The 17,846-nt window shown below is 43.6% G+C and overlaps 1 long non-coding RNA gene across 4 annotated transcripts in view; it reads right to left on the bottom strand.

Moving 5' to 3' along the window:
• Positions 1-573: 573 nt before the first annotated feature.
• The window catches only part of LOC144753944 (uncharacterized), a 110,236-nt gene continuing 92,963 nt past the window's right edge, over positions 574-17,846 (bottom strand). For 2 of the 4 annotated variants that reach the window (XR_013594607.1, XR_013594609.1), the window contains 2 exons: positions 2,738-2,848; positions 574-2,213 (listed from right to left, as the gene is read on the bottom strand). This is a non-coding gene — a long non-coding RNA (uncharacterized LOC144753944). The remainder of the gene's footprint in view (positions 2,214-2,737; positions 2,849-17,846) is intronic. The other 2 variants (XR_013594606.1, XR_013594608.1) reach the window with 1 other exon arrangement.

Here is a 17,846-nt window from a genome sequence, read left to right as displayed (position 1 = left end):
ACACAAAGGAACAACAAGAGTAACATCAATGGAGAGATCAGAAGGCAAAAAAGGAAGGGAGTTAGGGGAAGGGTTACTAAGCAAAAGGAAAACATGAATTTATTGGTTATGTAGATGTTCACGAAGGGCAATACCTGCATCACTGGACTCCATGTGAAGGATCGTAAAAATGACAACCATATTGCCAATGTGATCTAGTGCCCCACAAGGGTTAAGAGGGACTAGTAATCACTGGTATTGCTATTTCCCACCTTATCTCTGAAAAACTTTGTGGCAGTGTCCCCAAACTGGCAAGTCTAAGCAAGTGCCTCAAACAGGCAAAATGACATGATATTATCACTGAAGATGTATTAACTTAGTCAAGAGGTTTTAGAAGGGATTTGGCAGGTACATGCAACAGTCGTAGGTGTTCCGAATGCAGAAAAGAAAGAATATACTTATAAAATGCAATGGACAACATATCTTCATACCACAAAGTGCAAAAATGTACTGTAAACTTAAAGTAATCCAATTTTTTTTATAACTGAAGTATATCTTTACTTCACAGTAAGATATAAACATAAGATTGGTGTTACATGTGCTTGTCAAACCCGCTCTATAGTGCTTAGTTTCAATTATGATTATTGGCTTTTTTAGGTATTCTCAAAAGCAAAATCTGTTTAATGGACATCACAAAAAAGGAGAGCATGCCAAGTGGATAATAATCAGTAATTAACTCTGCTGAGAGACTTGAGGGTGGAACCACTTATATCCTAGCCTGTTATGATACGTAAACATGTTGAAAATCAGTCAAACCTTTAACTGATTACTTTTGAAGACAACATTTGAGATAGTCCTTTAAGTAATAATACACATTTAAGTATGCCAAATATTTCCTGACTCTGTACTAACCCTGTAAGAAATGGCCACATTCAAGCAGAATCTACAATTAGTCAAACTGAGACCTTCCAGAGAACATCTACATGTCGTAATCTGCATATATTTGGGGAAAAACATGCAATGCTGCTGGCATTCTAAATCTCCAGAACGAACAGAACGTACTGCTGAAGTTCTTTCTTGACTAAGTGAACTAGGAAAGCAGCGCATATTGTTATATTTAGTGGTGTTAAAGACTTCAGCTCATGAAATGCCGGATAAGGCTCAGGATGAGCTTTGACATTGACAGCACAAGCAGAAAGGTGGAAACTATTCTCCAAACCTCCTTTCAGCCTAGTGACACTTAGCTGTGAGGTCCCACTACTTGCAGGGCACTCTGCGTGAGACAATCGATTGTAGCATGGATTACAGACGTGGGTTAGAAAGTACAATCGGTCTTTGAGAAACAAGGTAAAAAAATGAAATAAACACAAATTATTATGAAATAAGGCCTATCGCGAAGCAAACAATAATCACAATGTGTGTAACCTGCATGTCCAGTATGTTAAGCATGTTTGAAAATAAATGAATGCAAGATTGCAGACCACACACAGCCTATTGAGAAGGAGTGATGGTTGGGTAAGGGTGAACAAGAAAATAAATAGGTGTGGGTGATATTTAATAGAACTGTCTAGAGTAGCATCTACTTGCATTCTTAAAGTGTAGTGAGAGGGAAAGCTTGCGATGCATGGGACTATCAAATATACACAACCCCCATCACTGTAGGTAGCACAGTATTGAACCTTTGTAGCCACAAACTCACATCTCACATCCACTCTTCCACGAAGTGATCTCAGGAGCGTCCAGTTGTGATGCAGCAGGATACCTTGGTAAGGGCAAGTTAACAGTTGTGGATAACTGTATTAAACCTAAGGTGTGAATGGGACCTATCCAACTTAGCTACAAGCAGGGGATTAAAACCGAAACACTCTTTGGCTGTCATGTCGTTAATTTATGTCAAAAAAAGTTATTAATGGAAATGTGTCAAAATACATTTATAGTGATAAAATTAAACACGTACTAAATCAAGCAATGTTATAAAGTCTTGAATGTGATGTGGTAAAGCAGAGATCCCCCTACAGTTAACAAATATAAACACAGATCAATGCAATGCAAACAAGAGTGCATGTGGCAGAACATATCATATAACAGTGCAACGTATTAGCACAATTCATGTGAAATAATCAAGATTCTTTTTTTCTCTTTAGTTCTTTAATTTCGTAGATCTTCAACTAGCCTCCATCAGCCGACAGGTGTATCGTCGCATACAGGGAGGTTATCCCGCAACTTTTTCAAGGCTGTATGAGTACAAACAAATAAAACAAAACACTTTACTTCCTTAAATTCAGTAGTACACGGACTACAAACATCTCTATCCAAAATTACAAGAAAAATCAATTTTCATGCATAAGACGGAATTGCCTTGCAAGACCAAATAAATATCCTAAGATTGGGTAAATGAGGGTAAACTGAATTATTCTGTAACCCAAGTGGAAAATGGAGAAAAGCAAACATATTGACACCATGATATTCAGGTGCGCGTCACAACTCACCAAATAAGTGATAATCGAAAGGTTGTGTGAGTCAATGGACATGGTGAAAGTAAATCCAAGCATATGACTGAAGTATGTGCAACAACTGACGTGTCGGTGAAAAGATTATTTAATAATCCCTAAATATCTGGGGTAATTGAAAGCGCCATAAATACATATGTCTTCTCAGTAAAAAGCCTCTGTAAGTAAAAACAAATTGCAAATCAGCTATCAATTAAGCAAACCATTGCACTCAAACCATTCTTAGTACAAATCTAAAAGATACCTACTCAATTTGTGGTGATATTTCCAACCCACAAAGGGTTTCAATCTTGGTGGCGTCCTCCAACTTATTTTCTCTATAAATATCAAAGGATCCTGATATGTCCCGTTATCAAACTCTGTAAGAAAATCATGACCCGAGATAACTAAATAAATAACTGTCTTTGTGACAAAACCCTGATATATCCAATCATGCCAAAACTATCTCTAGCACCTATCGTGCTCATTGTTGCCCATTCCTCATTTATATTCCACATATTTCAGACCTATCTTTAAAGGTCACACATGCTCTTCAAATTATCAAACCATGTGTTAAGTAAACTCTCATGTAAACGGTCCAGACAAAGGGGGCAATATGGTGATTATGCTTAGCTCAGACTATGACGATGAGATATTTGCTCAACTTAACGATCCAGAGTGCTATGAGCTACTCCTCATTAATCCGATTTGGACATTAACGGTCCACATTAACAAGCATTTGAAACAGTGGCATGGACAGGGGTTACTATATGATAACTAACTAACATACTTGAGGGTTGACAGGCCTAGGTACACCCTACCTAAGGTACATAAAGCGCTTCCATTTCCCCCTGGTAGACCCATTATTTCTGGGAATGAGGGGCCTACAGAGAGGATTTCGAAATATGTTGACACTTTCTTAAAACCTATGGCGATCAACTTACCGTCACATATCCGAGATACAAAACATATCGTAGGGATTATGGCTGATCTTAACTGGGACGACAATATGATGATGGTGCCTTTAGATGTGACCGCATTGTACACCAGTATCAGGAGAGACATTGGTCTGGTGGCAATCAGAAAGATGCTTAATAGCAGGTCAGCAAGTGCATGGAGTCATACTGAGATGCTAATTGAGATGATTGAGCTAATCTTGGACAATAACGTGTTCTTGTTCAAGGAAAAATGGTATAGACAGAAGCAAGGTGTTGCCATGGGCTCCAGATTTTCTCCCTCGTACGCCAACCTTTTCATGGGTTGGTTCGAGGAGATGAGAATCTGGGGCCCCATGGGATCTAAATGGAATGATTCCATACTATATTGGAGCAGATATATTGATGACTGTCTTATGATATGGACGGGCTCTCAGACCAAGCTGACAGAATTTTTCTAATACCTGAATAGTAATGAACATAATATTCATTTCACGTTCGAACATAGCAAGAATAGAATTTCCTTCCTGGATGTCAATTTCTATATAAGAGAGAACCATATTTAGAGTAGAATCTTTCGTAAAGAGACAGCGTGCAACTCTTTATTACACGCGTCAAGTGCGCATTCTTCTCCCCATTTCCGTTCTATTCCCTGTGGCAAACCTGTCAGAGTGAGACAAAATTGCAGCTTTGACCCAGAGTTTAAAAGAATGCAAGAAGGGTGTGTTGACTTGGTTTACGTGCAGGGGTTATAACAAGGAGACACTGATAAAAGCGGAACAACAAATTGACAAAATCAAATGGAAAGAAACATTGAGGGAACGGACAGAACCGACTAGGACTGACGACAAAATAAGGATGATCACAGGATTTAATAACTGGTCTGGGGTGTTGATGCGAAGCCTGAACAGACATTGGCACCTGCTGAGGGCTGACAAATCCCTCAGTGATTTCATCACAGACAGACCCAACATCACATATATACTGGGGGTGACTCTCAGGAACATACTTCGCCCTAGCTACCCTAAAGTAGAGATTTGAGACAGTTCGATGAGTAGACACACAAGCGGCTCTATTGGTTGTGGGCATTGTAGTGCATGCAAATGGGCATGTAGCAAGAAGGCTGAAATTTTGGGACCAGGAGATAGGACGTACAAGATTCTGTCCAACATTAATTGCCAAACTAAATTCGTTGTTTACGGCATTGAGTGCAGGTACAACAAGAGATATATTGGCAACACAGAAGGATGCTGCGCGAAAGAATTGGCGAACACATGCGAACAGTGAAGCAGGGTGACATGAGATACCCTCTTGCCGCACACATGTCACAGTGTTCCGCCTAGACCATGAATAGACGCTTTGAGTTTTATAGGATTGAACATGTACCCCGACATCCTAGAGGTGGTAACAGGGAATTAACTCTACGTAGAAGGGAGATTGCAGAGTGCCGAGACTGCATTAAATATTGACCAGGAACGTCACTATTTCCTGGGGAGATGAAATACTGAGGTTTGCCACATCATTCATTGAATATCTAATGTTGTTTCACATAGGGGCAATGATGAGAATGTCATAATCTATGTGTACTTCAGATGCTAGGTATCCTTCCTGGATTTGATTCTACACTTCAACATGCAATTTCTATATGTGTGTATGTCCTTCCTGGTTTTGGGATGTAATATTTCAACTTGTAATTTTGATACGTTTGTATGTCATAATATGTCGTCTAGTTACCGTATTTGAAAACATTTCAACATGTAATTTTTATACATTTGTATGTCACTCATGATATGTCGTCTAGCAATCGTATTTTAAAAAAATATTTGTTTTTTACTGACCTAAGAGGTTGGAGAGAGATTTCTTATCAGCAATTATGCCCCCACATATAGTGCACTTATAGAATCATGTAATGTATCAGTACTGAGAGTATTACCTCGATAATGTGTAACCACATGTTAATTTATTATCCTTACGAGTTCCACGAACCCATGTTATTGTTAGCATGGCCTTTGCTGACTACTCAGCATGTGCTAACCTTTATAGTGCATGAAGTACACTTTGAGTCCCTCGACTGTGTTTACTATTTGGTGTAGAAGCACAGTTGGTGATTTGTTGATTCCAGTGACATCAGGTGAGGAGGAACGTTCTATACTTAAGTGGGTGTGCCCGGGTTTATTCATAAGAGGGCAATGACTAATGGCTGTTCATGTCAGATAAAGGCGGACGGGCAGTTTCCTTCCACAGGTATGTGATTTGTGAGCGTGGTGCTATCTCGTCTCATGGGCAAAACCACAGTGAGACATGCGACATTTCCACTCTGTAGCTATTTTGACATAGGGGTTTTGATTAAATTTAGAGAAAGGGAATGAGGATGCTTGAGCGAGTTACATATTTAACCCTTGACGCTATAGAAGAATCCACTTTTCAAATAATTTGTGGTACCGTTTACATGAGAGTTCACTTAACACATGGTTTGATCATTTGAACATCATGTGTGACCCTTGAAGATAGGTCTGAAATATGTGGAATATAAATGAGAAATGGGCAACGATGAGCACGATAGGTGCTAGAGATAGTTTTGGCATGATTGGATATATTAGGGTTTTGTCACGAAGACAGTTATTTATTTAGTTATCTCGGGTCATGATTTTCTTACAGAGTTTGATAACGGGACATATCAGGATCCTTGGATATCTATAGAGAAAATAAATGTGAGGACGCTACCAAGACTGAAACCCTTTGTGGGTTGGAAATATCACCACAAATTAAGTAGGTATCTTTTAGATTTTCTTTTCTCCATTTTCCTCTTGGGTTACAGATTAATTCAGTTTACCCTAATTTTCCCGATCTTGGGATATTCATTTGGTCTTGCGAGGCAATTCCATCCTGTGCATGAAAATTGATTTTTCTTGTAATTTTGAATAGAGATGTTTGTAGTCTGTGTACTACAGAATTTAAGGAAGTACAGTGGTTTTGTTTTATGTGTTTGTACTCATACAGCCTTGAAAAAGTCGCGGGATAACCTCCCTGTATGCGACGAAACACGTGTCGGCTGATGGAGACTGGTTGAAGATCTACGAAATTAAAGAACTAGGAAGAGAAAAAAAGAATCTTGATTATTTCACATGAATTGTGCTAATAGGTTGCACTGTTATTTGAAAAGTTTCACTTGAACTCAATGTGTGCTGGGGAGTGCTTTTGTATTCTGTTGTCCCAGGCCTGATTTTGGGAAGGTTGGTGGTTCTTCTCACCTTTCAGCACCGTCATTGAATAAGTCACGTCTTGATATTTTGCTGTGTTATTCTCCTTAGCGGTGACTTTTACCTATACTGAATATCAGTGTTCGGAATTTGAACATATCAGATAACGTGGCGCACGCTGGGTGAAAGCAGAAGTGTGTTCATGTGCCCTTGAAAGTCTGTGACATGGTAAAGTCCTGCAGCTGAGCTACACAGCATTTTCCATGGTTTAGGATGGGGTCATCAGGCCTTTTTGTCCACATCTGATAACTTGCTCCACGAAAGAGCACTTATGATTAGCACTCTGAAAGTAAGGCGTGATTCACCCTTTCCCACCCACATAATAACTTGGTAGTGAAAGCTCTGGTCGGGGGGTTTCCTTGCTTCATTGGGGGCAGGAGGAGGGGAGCCCTCATGTGCGTAGATCAATCTGATCACCTCAGCCAGCATGCTAACAAACAAAGGGGGGCATGAGTGGCAGTGTGAGCCAGCCCAACCATCAAAAGGCAGGGCATATAAAATAACACAGCCCAGCAGAAGCATCATCGTTCTTTTTTTATGATGCATTATGGGATTTGTAGGCCCACTTTCAGAATAGAAACAGCTGGGGTACAAATTTCATAAAAAAAAACATGCACACAGCAGCCTTTGCAATTAAATAAGAAGTCTGACCATTACCCACATATCAGATACAAGTTTGCCGGGGTCAGAGGACTTCATGCATCAAAATCAGTGATGAAAGGGAAGATCTACAAGTAAACATGGGCAACAGACTGACAACAGTAAGGAAGAAGCAGTGGCATTTAAAAACAAGTGTTGTTTTATTAAAAGCAGGAGGACGGCTGTAGAAGAAGCTACTCAGGGCAGAACAACGGGGGTGCATGCAACATATCGCACAGAAGCTCCATGGGAGGTGGCAGGGGGACACTGAAGAAACACACAGGGTGGGGGTACGTGGAAGCAACACAGGGGATGGTGGAAGATGACGAAAGCAACATGAGGGAAGGGGCAATCTACACAAAGGGTGCAAGTAGGGGAAGCAACAACAGGCATTGAAGAGGAGTGCACGGTGGAGAGGAACGTAACAGGGAGTGGGGAAAAGCACATGCTTTACAGAGAGCAACACTATATTGGGGGAGAGAAGCATAGGTATTCATGGCACTGAATAGACACTGCTGCAATTAGTGAAAGGGAAGCAGGAGCCGGCTGCACTCACCTCTCCTGGGCTGTACATGTTCAGCCCCCCTCTCACTGCTTTCTCCTTCACAGACACATCTACTTGCTGGCATGGGCTATTGGCAGATACCAATGGCCCGGACTATGCCTTCATCTTCCGCTGCTGTTTTCTTCACTTAGTTGCACGTAGCAGCATTTTGGTGCAGCCGGATTGGTGGGGCTTCGGTGGCACCTAAACGTTAGAGAGCTACAGCTACAGAGCTGCTGACTTCATGAGCGGGGAACCGGTTCAAGTCTCAGTGCCAGCTCTATTACGTGCCTACAAAAAATATGCCATCAAAAAGCAATGGAAACAAAATTACAAATACTGATCATACTGGGATTTTTTTCCTAGTATGAACAGCATTTGTAATTTTGTTCTGATGGCATATTTCCAATCCAAAATCTGTGTGTCAGCACTCGAACGTGTACTAACAAATCCACAGATGCGTTTGTGCTCAATGTGAGGGCTCCTATCACGAGAATGGAGGGAGAAAACCAGACATAGAGGCAGCGACGTAAAGGAAAGAAACGGCGGCCGAAATATAAATGCGTCCAAAACATGAAACACGGCATCCGTGAAGCCGATGCCCAGGCTAATACAGAAGCGGAGGGAAAGCAAAATAAAAATTATCCGGAAGGGGAAGTGGAGTGCGGGGGACATGGGGGGGATTTCTTTCGAGTGGGGTGCAGTACATAAACAAAAAATATATAGTAACATGGCGCCGTGTTGAAACATGAAGCGCTGCGCCCATGTAGATGAAAGTTATGCTCCGGCGACGTGATGATTAAATAAACATACAAGGAGCCCCTAAACATGACATACCAACAGCTGCAGTGCAATGAAATTGTAGTTGGTTGGTGCTGCTTCCGATAAAAACGGAAGTGATGCATCGGACCAACAACCAATAGGGAAGCTGGAAATCATAAATAAGCCAATTGCAAGCAACAGGCGGGATTACCCTCACTATACGAATTACTAGATGTCTCGTAGAGACAGCGCATGCGCGCTGCCTACGCAAGACCTAAAAAGGAGAGATCACAGTTTAAGGAGATGGAAGGATCCTTCATGGCAGTTAAGAACAGAGGCAGGTATCAAGTAGTCAAATGTTCAATGTATCTAAGGATTCACGCACGTAAGCATTTTTACAATCTCTTGTACACTGCTTCCATTTTTTTAACTTGCTGCACTTTTTTGGTGCGGCATACATTCGTTTATCAGGAAGAACTGCTCAGAGATATGGAAGGTCTTGGCTGATGATTTAACCTACACGCTATGCACTTTATAATACCCTGATAACGCACTTTGTTATTAGGGAGTATTGTCCAGAGGGGCGGGCTGTGTAGGAAGCTGGCTCTTTATGTGATGTATCAGTTATCTGATATACCTTGTAAAGAGTTCAGGGGGTTCCCTTATAAGTGGACAGGGGCTTCTTCTAGCATTCTCAAGGTGCTCTATTAGGGGTTGTGTTGTCGAGCAGCCTTAGGCTTAACCAAGAGGAGTGCAAGACATCTGCAAATACACACACTGATCAATAAATGACACACTACTCAAGAAGGTGATCCACACCAATTTATAAAAATAGCAAGTATCTTTATGTATGTTTAGGCATCAGAGAGGAATTGTTCAGGTAAGGGCATTTTTAAATATAAATTCTTTTCAGTTCAAAAAGTGGACACAGTGCAGTTTTTGATTTCTGCAATGTTATCCAATGAAATGAAGACCAGTTCTGCAAAAAGGTACAGTACAGCGACATACAGGACCAGCGCCAAACGGGTGAGCAAGGTCCAAGGCAGCACCAACAGAATATCACCAGCAGCACGAGGGCAGCCGAGTGCAGGGTGCAAAACTGCATTGGGTTCCCAATGTTATTCTATGGAGATCAGTCTCTGTCAAAAGAGGCTGCAGGCTCTGGTAAGGAGGCCAGTCGGGCTGAACCAACAGGGGGGCTCAGGCCTCACGATGCTCGTGACGTAGGGACACCTTTGGTCCTCTTCATCAGGGGTGAGGGGTGCAGAGGTGTCCTTAGGCATCAGATTTTTCCTTACCAGAGCATTCGAGGTAGGGAGGCCTGCGAGCATAGGCTGCAGGCGACGGCAAAGGATCCCTGAGTGGTGAAACCATGATGGACTCGGGCTCTGGAGGGCTGGGGGACCTTGTTGGCCACTTCGAGCTCTGATGGGAATTCCAGTGATTCTGATACATCACAAAACTATAATGGCCAGACCCCACCCAGGGGCCGTGGAAACAGAAGGGGACGGAGAGGCAACTATTCGAACCCTAACCAAAACCAGTTCCAACCATTTTGGCAGCCAGGTCCGTGGATGTATGGCCCAAATTTTGCTCCACAAATGTGTCCTCCTTTCTTCCCAAATCAGATGCAACAAGCCCCAGGAGTCCCGCCTTTTTTAGGGTTTGGCCCCAGGACACACAGAGGCAGGAGAAGACAAGGGCAAGGACCTCAGGTCCGCTGGGCAACACCAGTCCAGACACAACAACCGACAATGGACCTGAGGAATGGCAAGAGCATACCCAGGGAGAATGCAGGAACGAGCAGTGCGACAAACCAGCCAGCCTCGTGATCAATCTCAGCTCCCACCCTTTATCGGATGATGAAGAGAGTCTCCTCAACAGAGGGTTAGGTTTTGTGCACACGAATGAAGGTGACCATTTCACAGCACAAGTCGAACTAGCCAAGCTGTTCAGAAAGGTCAGGCTTCATTACTTCTTTGCCAGACACGATTCGACCAACCTATCACAATCAGACACTAATACTGGTTTAAAGAAACCATCGACTTTCAACCCTACGGTGCATGGTTTACCAGCTAGAGTCCAGCCCTTCGAAGAGGCTGTGGAAAATGATATCAACACACTCTATAAGAGTGAAAAGCCCAGGCCTTACATGAATCTACCCAAAAGAGAACAAGCATTAAAAATGCAATAGGTCTCTCCTTTTATTAAGTTAAAGCCATTTGCTGTGCTATACAATACCGTTCGCAAAGCAAATGGGTTTAACTTAATTAAAGGTGAGAGCTATTGCATTTTCAATGCTTGTTAAGTTTGTCCTTCACAAGGGGGAAAAGGTAATACTGTCCCTACTATTGCAAAAGTGAACTTTTTCAATGGGTGGAAAAAGTGTGTCCCGAGAAAGAAACAAATAAAAAAAATTATGTTGGTTTTCCTAGGAATGTGCAAATTCCTTGTTGCGGACTTGCGGTGTAGCTTTTTGTTTCTGTGAAACATATACATTTCCATCAGCATTTAAAACCAATTTAGGCACACAGCTCAAGAAAATGTATTGCGAATTAGCAAAGATTAGTGAATTCCACAGAACCTTTGTGATCCGGGTCCGGCACCTTGAAATAACCAACATCCCTCGAGAAGCGAGGCCCCCTTCCTCCAGAGGCTTGGGTGGCCAAGCCTGTGGGGTAGGGCGTCATGTTGAGAACACCTGCTGATCTCACAGTCCGTTCCTAGAAACCCGCGGCAGTGGGAGGGCCAGAACCTTGTCTCAGACACTCTGTTCCTCAGCAGAGACCTGACCTACTCTGCTCTTGTCCTCTGGCACAGGTGAGATCAGCACACTCCGTGCTGACCCATAGGACCCTCGGCCACGATGCCCCCCTGCTCGGAGGGCGTAGCCCCCTTATTAGCGAAGGTTAGAGCACGAGGAGAGCTGACCGTGCTGCTCCCGTTTGCATTGGCTTCCCTTCAAGGAAAGGGCCCGGCTGCGCCCGTGCGCCGCATGTTTGGCATCAAAAGAGGTGTTTTTCCAACTGTACATCTTCAGGCATTACCTAAAACATAACATGCATTGTAAAGCGCTCATTCACCCCCAAAAAGGCATCTTGGTGCCGAATAACAGATATGTATTGTTACCCATTTCAGTGGTACTCATTTTATCGACCTCAGAAGGATGAGCGGCTGAGTGGACCCGCACACACAGCATAATCGAGCACTCAATTTGTGAAGCACGCATTCACCACGAAAGAGATTGTTGGTGCCGTTATCTGGTGTTTATCAGTACCTTGTCAATGGTGCACTTTGCATCGATCCTTGAAGGATGAATGACTGGCCGAGCCCCCCAAGGATTTAAACCTTTTATTACATGGTTAAACAGAGACGCCTCCGATGGGTTCAGGAGTCCACCGAACTACCAGAAATGCCCACTCGCAGACAACCCTTGCCTGTCAAGAGGCCCCTCAATTACAAACAGTGCTTGAAATAGAAAAATAGAAGTGCATGTATTCTGTACCAGAGTGCCTGCTTGTTTCCGAGAGGTGCCGGTGCTCTCCAATTAAAAGTATTACATTTCTCTTGAAGTACCGGTTTCTCCCTCACAAAATTAAAAAGTTCCAGTACTCCGTACCGGCCCAATTAAAGCACTGATTTACAAACATCGAGCGTGCCCACATTAAGTCACAGACACCCTGACTTGTCACTTCACGTGCCTGCTGCTAGAAATGGCGCAACAGCCAGGGGGCGTCAAACCGCTTTCGTGCACTATCCTGCATGATTCCCAGTGCACAGCGATATATTTCAAACTTTGATCACAGTGTTCGAGGTTCCCGGCTCCCAGCCGATCTCAAGTCTTGCATTCAAACTTCGGATTTTTCTTTGAGCATGTTTAATTTATGCATTTATCAATTTAACCATTGCCTACTGAAGAAGGCATCCTCTCCGAAATGCACCGAGTGTGTAATTTAAATCACCTAATTGCCTTCAACAATAATGGAATTCAATAATTGGTGGAAACTGATAAATCCACGTACTTGCGTTTACCTCATTGTCTAGAAGAAGGTCAAATGGAATGCCAGCCTAGAACACTGCCTTGGGTCAACGTTTGAAAATAGTCATTGGTGTTCCATGGGGATCAAATTGTCAGAAAAGCCACAATCCGAAAGCAGCCCGGGCTGAGCGCGAGAGGGCGGGAGCTGCCCGTGCATGCGCGCTCCAAGCCCCGGCACCAAAGAGGAGTGCGGCATCTGAAGTCCCGGGTCCCAGGAGGGGGCCCGGGTGAAGACCAGCGCTGCGGAGGGAGATTGAGGTTCGGGACTGACCCCCTGGCTGACGACAGAGACACGGAACACGCTAAAAGAGCCCGGTGAGTTTGGGGGGGAGGGGGGTGCGTGCGTCTGTCTGTGTGTGTGTGTGTGTGTTGTGTGTGCCTCCGTGTGTGCCTGCGTGTGTGCCTGCCTGTGCCTGCGTGTGTGCCTGCGTGTGTGCCTGTCTGTGCCTGCGTGTGTGCCTGCGTGTGTGCCTGCCTGTGCCTGCGTGTGCATGTGTTGTGAACAGCCGGCCGGGATCGGAGCGCGTGACCTGATCCGATTCCGGCCGGCTGCGTGCTCGTGACAGTCTGTTGTCTCTGCCTAGTCCTTGACAGGGAAAATGACTGAAATGATTGCAATAGATCGGTTTGCGACAGCAGGGGCGACCTAAAAATGAGCCTTACGTTCTTTAACATCCAACGAAGCAATCATAATCAAGCCCGCAGACAAAGGCGGATACATTGTGCTGTTAGACACAGAAACCTACAGAACAGAATGCCTTAGGCAACTTCAAGATCGGAATTCTTACATTTCACTGAAGGAGGATCCAACTGAGAAATTAAAAACCAAGATTAGTCAAGTAGTAGAAGAGGCAACCTCGGAAGGATGGATCACTCCCCAGGAAGGTCAATACTTGTGTACTTCCCATCCATCCATTCCATACTTCTACTGTCTCCCCAAGGTCCATAAACCACAGAGACCACCTCCAGGGAGACCAATAATTTCTGGAGTTGGTTCTATTCTGGAACCACTGTCCACTTTTGTGGATCATTTTTTGAACCCTATTGTAAGAGAAATGCCCATGTACTTGAAGGACACTAAAGGTGTCCTGCGGCTCTTACCTGACATCGATTTCGACATCTCGAGAGACCTTCTCGTCTCCTTTGATGTCGAGGTGCTCTATACATCTATTCCCCAGACAGAGACCTTAGAGGTCATTGATACCATCTTACAAGGGAGGGACCTACAGTATCGAACACCAGTCCCTTTCATCATGAACTTGGCTGAACTAGCAATGAAAGAGAATTATTTCAAATTTGAAGACACTACCTATCTCCAAACATCGGGCACGAGCATGGGTAGTGTCTTTGCTCCTAGTTTAGCTAATCTTTATGTTCATGTATTTGAACAGTCGAAGGTGCTCAATCATGACAACCCTTACTATGTATCGCTCCGAGTTTGGAAGCGATACATAGACGACATCTTCGTAGTCTGGAGAGGTTCGGAATCAGATCTGATGGACTTTCATCGCTGGTTAAATTCCTGTAACATCTATTTGAACTTCACTATTGAATTCAGTAGAACCCAGTTACCGTTCTTAGATCTTCTGATATTGGCCACTCCTGATGGTCTAATTTCAGAATTGTACAGGAAACCCATGGCCAGAAATGCACTCCTCAATTATGAGAGTTGCCACCCCAGAGCACTCAGAAATAACCTGCCCTTTGGACAGTTCCTAAGGCTTAAAAGAAACTGTTCAACCAAAGAGGCTTTTGAGACCTATTCAGCCAAATTGTCAGAACAGCTACGTGAGAAAAATTATCCATCCACGATTATCCGCCAATCTAAGAAAAGGGCGTCGAATAATAACCGGGAAGCACTTCTGGAGTTGGCGGTCCCAAAAGAAAAGTCGGATAGGATGACTTTTGTAAACAATTTTCACACCAGATCTAATCAGGTCCAAAAGATCATAAGAAAACACTGGTCAATTCTGAATACCAGCGGGGACACACTGCCTGTACCACTCTTTGCTTTTAAGAGAGGTCAAAACATAAAAGACCAGCTGGTACATACCCGGCCAAAAAACAGGATGACCGACAGGTGGGGACCCTATGGGATCTTCCACCTGTACAAGGACATCACCCCTGCGGGAACTGTTCTGTCTGTCCGCAGACAACAAAATCTACTACAGTGGAGATTGGCACAGGCCGTCCGTGGCTACAGACGAAATTCACAAATTGCAATAGTGAGAACACAATTTATCTCATCACTTGCCCATGCCCCAAAAGATACGTGGGCATGACCACAAGAAAAATAAGAACTCGCTTTTGTGAACATAAAAGCACTGTCCGCTGCCGCAAACAAGCGACGCGCCTAACAGCCCATTTTCTTGAAGTGGGACATGGCCCCAATGATTTCATGTGGACCATTTTAGAACAGCCAACCATTCCTGACCACTGTCCAGATGTAAGCAAATTTCTCTTCAGAAAAGAACAGAAATGGGTATATAAGCTGAATAGCGACAAGGAGGGGCTAAACGAATCCATCCCCTGGATGTCGCTATGATCTGAGAATAGACCTAAACGAACTTATCATAGTCGCCATCACAGATATTACTCATTGTTGTTGCCCCAATAATATACCACATCGTTGTAATGTTGACATCACGAATGTGGTTATCGATATGACCTATGGGGTGGCGCTATGATTTGACAAAAGAATTGTAGGGTGTCATCCTAGTTACCAACATAGATATCGATCATGCTGTTGCCCTAAACAATAGACCACATCTTTGCAATGTAGACAACAATAATGTGTATATTGAAATTCTGTTACCCATATGGTATTGCCAAATGACTTCTAACATGGGCACCATGTATTGCACATTGAATAGACGCATTTTATAACATGCATAAGCATATTCCATCAATGCTTGGGTCTCTAAGCGAGCACTTAACAAAAAAGACGCTTTACGAACTACAGTGACCAGCATGCTTTGCGCCACCACGTGAGCGCGTTGGAAATGCGAGTCATTAAGTACATGGCGCTCCTCCCGTTCGGTGCCTCCCCAATTCCAGCGCAGAGGGACGCCCGGAGACACCGACGGAGAGGTAAGCGCTTCCTGCACCGCTCGCTCTTTAAGTTTGCTAGATCATTGTGCAGTGAAAACAGGGTTTGTGAACTTCGGCCAGACTGAAGAGAATGTCGAAGACATTTTATCAGCTTATGTAGCGATACGTATGGCACATTAAGATCGGTAACATCTGAGCAAAGACGTAGTGCCTCATTTTATTGTGTTTGTTTATCACGCACAGGACTTGTTGACGCCATTGCCTGAGGCGACCCCTACTTGTATTTATTATCGTGCGAGGGAGACGCCTTAGTTTGTGTGCACGATTTATTTGGCTATTCTGGCTTGAGAGACTTTTAACATCGCTGGCTCATTTCAAGGGCACGCATTGTAGAGAATGCGTGCAATTTCCAGTCAAGGACAGAACCTTTTTTAATCTATTGAAACAAGCGCTATTCACAATAGTTGATTACCATGAATAGCTTGTTGTACATCAAAGACATAGATCATCAGATATTTGAAAGATAGGCCATTGCACATTGTGCCCAGAGTTGTTCATGCTATTGCGTGGCATAATATGAGATCGTTAATAGCAACTCTAAGCAGTGTGGTAATCTTTTGGTACCCTACGGGATTTATAGTGAATACTTATGTGTATATATATGTTTTTCTAAACAGAGCGGTGCTCCTCGTTTACCTGAGCTGCAGCCAGGTGAGGTGAGGCGCGATCCCCACACTAATTGGGTGAGTGTTAATTTGTCATAAAATATGTGTTGGCAAGTCACTTCAATAACACTACTAATGAGTGTATTGTTTAATAAAACTCGTAATACTATGTGTCTCTTTTCACTCCCCCTCCTGTTTTTTGTGATTTCATATTGTAGATTGTGGTGGAGCATCTGAGCCTGAAGATCAGGTGATATATTCCTTTTTATTGTGTATTTTAGTCACTATTTTTACAGCAGTAGCACCATCCAAGTCCTGAAGAATGCATAGTTAATGCCTCATATGCAGAAACATGTTGACCACTCGCTGAGCAGATATTTTGTTAAATCTGCTTTCACACTTTTGCTTTTAGAGTTAGGGAGCTGAGAGAAAACATTAAAGGTCTTTCTTCTACTTAGTCTCACCTAATTTTATATTTTCACTAATCACTTATTTTGCACTGCTTTTTTCAGTTGTCCTATCATACTGTTTCCGACCACCAGATAAGAACGGTGGGTCTTCTTACCTCCATACCACATTGTGTAACTGCGATTGCACTGACTCCTGGGTAAGGAGAACCCAAATGATGTAATAGTGGCGGAACAGGTAGACAACTGATGGGAAAATTCTCACCTAGAGTATGTGCCTCACGTGAATGTGGTGTCATTATATCACGTGGTGCAATTGGTTAATGTAGCTGCCACCCTTCCTTTGTTTGTCACGTCAACAGGTGTCTGTGATTTGAGTTCACTTTTAGACTCCTAGATACTCCTTTGTATTGAATCAGGACCTTGTTGGCACCATTGGCCCACTTTGACTCGGGCTCGGGCTCACAGGTGCGGCAGTAGCTCAGGTGTCCGGTTTTGGCGGTTCTAGAGGCCTCAAAATCCTTTCTTTTGGTGTTGCTGCAAAATGCAGGGAATGGGTACGCTGTTCCAAGGGAGGTCTTGGTTCTTTATTGAAGGCAGAGAGTTCTCACAAGTTTCTGGATTCAACTCCTATAGGACGAGTCAACTTTGGTGTAGTTTTCTACAAGGGATGCAGACAGGCTGGCAGGGCTGGTACCAGGTAAGTTGTGTCTATATGACCATTTTTTCTGGGTAGTGGGCATAAACCTGTCTCAGAATACGCAAGTATGAAATCACAAAGATGGCTACTTCTGAAAAACCATGTCCACTTCAGTGTAGCCCACCCTAGGGGTGGTTCTAGCCTGGAGGTGTTACGCCTACCTGACCAGCTTATTTTTCTTGCCTGCTCAGGAGGTCCTGGCCAAAGGTGGGGTGGCTTCATCTCCTGCAAGGGGGGGCAGATTCACATTTCAACGGCAGCCGCTCTTTGAAGCTTTCCGGTCTGGGGAGGCTAATCAGCAGGTCATCCTGTTGGAGGGGATGTTACACCCCCTTTACGGACAGGCTTTTATTCTAGGCCACCTGAGAGCAGAGGC

Source organism: Lissotriton helveticus, chromosome 5_1, assembly GCF_964261635.1.
Source record: "Lissotriton helveticus chromosome 5_1, aLisHel1.1, whole genome shotgun sequence".
Taxonomy (NCBI): domain Eukaryota; kingdom Metazoa; phylum Chordata; class Amphibia; order Caudata; family Salamandridae; genus Lissotriton; species Lissotriton helveticus.
The sequence above is the reverse complement of the archived record's forward strand: the minus strand, read 5'-3'. Positions and strand labels throughout refer to the sequence as shown.